Genomic DNA, 4,092 nt, shown 5'->3' with positions numbered 1-4,092 from the left:
GACAAATACGGAGCTATACGCTGAGCCAGTGACTGTATAATCACCATATCTCGTATACAATGATCAAAGTGAGCTGTCAAGACAAGTTCAATGACCGCCAATGCATTTTACTCGGTAATAAATGACCAGGATTGAAGGGGAATCCAAATTTCCTTCGTCTTCTGTCCTTGAGCTCTTGACAAACCAATGCACTTTACGGTTGTCCGGCCACTCCACCACAGAGCTGTCACCAAGCGTCGTTCATGCCACCGCGCCGCACACTAACCGATAAGGAAGCGATGGCATCCCGCCGCGCCGAGTTCCTCACCGCCCACGACCGCACACAGAATGGTAGGCAAGCAGTGGCATCCCGCCGTGCCGAGTTCATCGCTGCTCGCGACCTCACACCTATGTGGGCGGAATTTGAAGCTGCCAAGGCCGAATGGGCGGTAGAGCAAGAGGCGGCCAAAGCCGCACAGAGGGAGCGGAAAAGTTAGAAAGCACTCAAGAAAAGAGAGGCCTGCCGCTGCAAGAAAGAAGAGGACGCACGTGCTGCTGCGGAGAGGTCGGCGGAGATCCAAGCACGGTGGGGTCTCGCCGACAAAGCCGGGAAGGAGAACGACGACGTCTGGCCAGCATGTGAGAAGTAGTAGTAGTACTAGTAGTTAGTGTGTGTGTGTGTGTGTGTGTCTGTGTCGCCCGTACGTTTGTTCAATTAATTACGAGCATGTAACAGTACTACTAGTTACTAATGTAGTTTTTAGAGCAAATTACCAGTACATTAGCCTAGGCTCAATGGAAAATTCCTATCCTATGCATCAAATGGCATCTCTTTCTCTATAGGAAGTGAGATGCATGTCATATCACTTCCTATGATTTTCATATTCCTATAAAATTCCTATCCTATGAACCAAAGGAGGCCTCTCCTGGATTAACTACTGTAGCTAGCAGTACTGCTGGTACAGTAGTTTTCTTCAAGAAGCGAAATTCAACGAAGTCATGATGGTTCCTTCGTCCGAGCAACTTCACAGTGGGTAAGGTTGGGCCTGTGATTTGATGGCTCATTAGTAATTAATGCGGCGCGACGACCGGGGTGACTCTCCCTTGGAGTTCTGCGGGCATGGCAAGTGGACCAGGATGGTCGACGTTCCACATGTCGGCGAGCGGAAGTATTCTTTCCGATATCGAGGAGCAAGGAAACCGCGTGGTATAGTATCACTGGTGATTTATATTTATTTTTTATTTCTAATGAATGCTAGCGTTTCAACTCTTATGACAAAGGAGTGCCAAACACCCGGCACGTGCTGGATGTCGCACACGTCAGCGAAAGGAGTGGGACATGAACAGCATGGTAGAGCGTCTCCACTTCTGGGTCGGAGACCACATGTAGTAGTACTACTGTACTAGTGGTATGAACGATACAAAGTGCGACCCGGAGAGAAAGACACGTCTAGTTGGAAGGTCTCGGGGCATACACGTAAACAAATATAAAACCTAATATGTGCCTCCAATTAATATAGTAGTAGTAGAGTACTTAGTCACGTACTCCATAACATCACCGGGCATTGCACGTACAACATTTAGTGGTAGTAAGAGACAAATGCCTATATGCCATGCATGTTCATACTATTTGTGCCTTTCTACTTCACTTACTGCACTACGTTACACAGGTTCGCACGTCCACTCCTGGGTACATGTCCGTCTCGTAGTTCCAGTCCCACGTGTTCTTCATATAGATGGAACGATCCTTGCATGACACGTGCACCTTGATGCTAGATGTGTCGCGTGTTGGCAAAAGGATGAACAAAGCTCACTAAAAAAATAGAGTGGAAGAACATAGATTCCAGACGACCGAGAAGGAGCAAGGAACCTCGGGGTGGAGCGTTTGCACTCATAATATTTTATATTATTCAGCGATATAAAATCAACCAATCATCTCCACAGTGGACTGGAAGAGTAAGAAACACGGCAGCCCAGTGTAGTTACATCATACTAGTACATGGCTAACCCACGCTATCACCATATTTCTTGGCTTCCGTGCGACACTTATCTCTAGTAATCCAGCAGCCCATATCGCTTCTCCCTCCTCGTCTCTCTCAAAGTGCGGCGGGCTGGCATTCTTGTCGTCTATTGAGGTCGGTTGACTCGTCACATGTTAGCGACATGCCAAGAGCATTCTAAAAAAATTTCCTTTCACGTTCCGTTTTCAAAAAGAAAAAATCCTTTCACGTACGAATTTGACTGTATGCTTTGAGCAACTTGCATGTCCTATACTGCTCCTGTTTGGATACTCTAACTTAGCTAGAGGTTAGACTAACTCATGACTAACCCTAAACTAACTGTATCCAAAGAGGTGTTTGGGTGACCGGGTTAGATTGACAATAAATGCACTTGATGGAGAGAGAGAAGTGATTTTTTAGTGGTCCCAATGAGAACTATCTCCAGTTAGCACCTCTTGGGTGGGATAGTTTTTTTTTGGTGGGTTCGGTGCAACTTGCTCCAATTTAAACCCTCATGCTTGGATACTTTAGGGCTATTTGAGCCCCAACTAGCTCAAACTAACTCTAACCCATGGATCCAAACAGGGCCTATGGCCAGCCTCGACGCGGAGCAGTCGGTGCACCGGGAAGCGGCGCTCTCTCGGCCGTCGCGCCGCTTCAAAGCCGGCGCCAGTGAGAGGTCGCCTCCGCTCTCGCCGGGCATTAATGTGGCACTGATGCTCCAGGGCAATGCTGACCGTTTCACACGGGAAGCGCGCGCTGGCAAGGGAGTATAGGTTTTGAACCGTTTCATGTGTAGTACTGGTAGTTTGCAAAACTACTCAATTATTGCACTCAGTTTTCTAAGAAATTGTGGTTAAAAACGTTACTCCACAGCCCGCTTCCCTTCTCCTTCCTCTTCCACCGCCCGCGCACGTCTGCGGGAAGCGACCGGTCAATCCTTATATAGGAGTGCTAGCACAAAAAGATGCATGCATGACCACTAAAATTTCCAGATTAAAGAGCCGCTCCGGCGGGAGTATGGCGTATGTTGTTACCTTCGGCCGGGCCATGGCTACCAGGCGACGGCGACCAGAGAAGAGGCGGCGGGAGGGGAATGAATGCAGCTACTGTTTGGGTTCGCCGTCCGGCTTAAATAAATGCGCAGCATCACGTGTACCCGCGGGTGCACAAATTGTAACATACGTGTCTACTTAAGTGGGCGTCACGTAACTGGTGTGTGTGTGTGTGTGTGTGTGAGATTCTGAGAGACAGAGTGTGTGTGTGCGACTCTACTCTTCGGACATGTACTCAACCTTTTGCATCGGGATATAAGTATAATGGTATTTACTTTAGCTAGTGATTTACGTGGCCATGTTAACGTGGTTGTGTAAAAAAAATGTCACTTCCTGCTCGTGATTTGCGTTACATAATTACAAGCAAGATGCTCGTGCATTGCACGGAACATCAATATGCATTTTTTACAAAACATATGTTGTGATTTACCCATGCAGGAGTAATCCCATGTGTAAAAACTAATGATATTTCGAGAATTTTATCGGAAAACTGGTATCTCGAGAATGTCATCGAAAAAATGAAAGATGAGAGATAAGGTGAGGAGGAGTGGAGCGTGGTGGTGACTGGTGGTCGGAATGGGCGGAGGCATGGGGATGGACGGCGCCGGCAGGCGGCAGCGGCCACCATGCTAGATTGTTCCGGGGACTTTCTTTTTTAATTGCTCAGCAATGAGGTGTGGGAGATAAGGATGTGGAGAGAGGTGCGGCTATCTTTTGTAAAATTATCATAGTTTGCTTTCTATCCGTCAGATATAGATCGGACTGTCTATATTACAAGATGGCAGGCACACCATCATCGACAACTCAGTTTTTTATAAGGGTACAGATGATAAGTTTGCTAACTACTAAAGTAAAGTGGAATTTGTCCATGTTATTCAAGTAAATTAAGGTGATTGTTTATCATACGGGTAAGGGTGGATGAAGAGTGGTAGGAACAAATGCTCCGCCTAGAGCATGTGTGTGTGAGATGGAGTCTCAGTGTGTGTGGGGGGGAGAGAGAGATGGAGTCTTAGTGTGTGTGTGTGTGTGTGTGCGCGTGTGTGTGTGATGGAGTCTTA

Source organism: Triticum aestivum, chromosome 5D (assembly GCF_018294505.1).
Source record: "Triticum aestivum cultivar Chinese Spring chromosome 5D, IWGSC CS RefSeq v2.1, whole genome shotgun sequence".
NCBI lineage: Eukaryota > Viridiplantae > Streptophyta > Magnoliopsida > Poales > Poaceae > Triticum > Triticum aestivum.
This window is presented reverse-complemented; position numbering follows the sequence as displayed.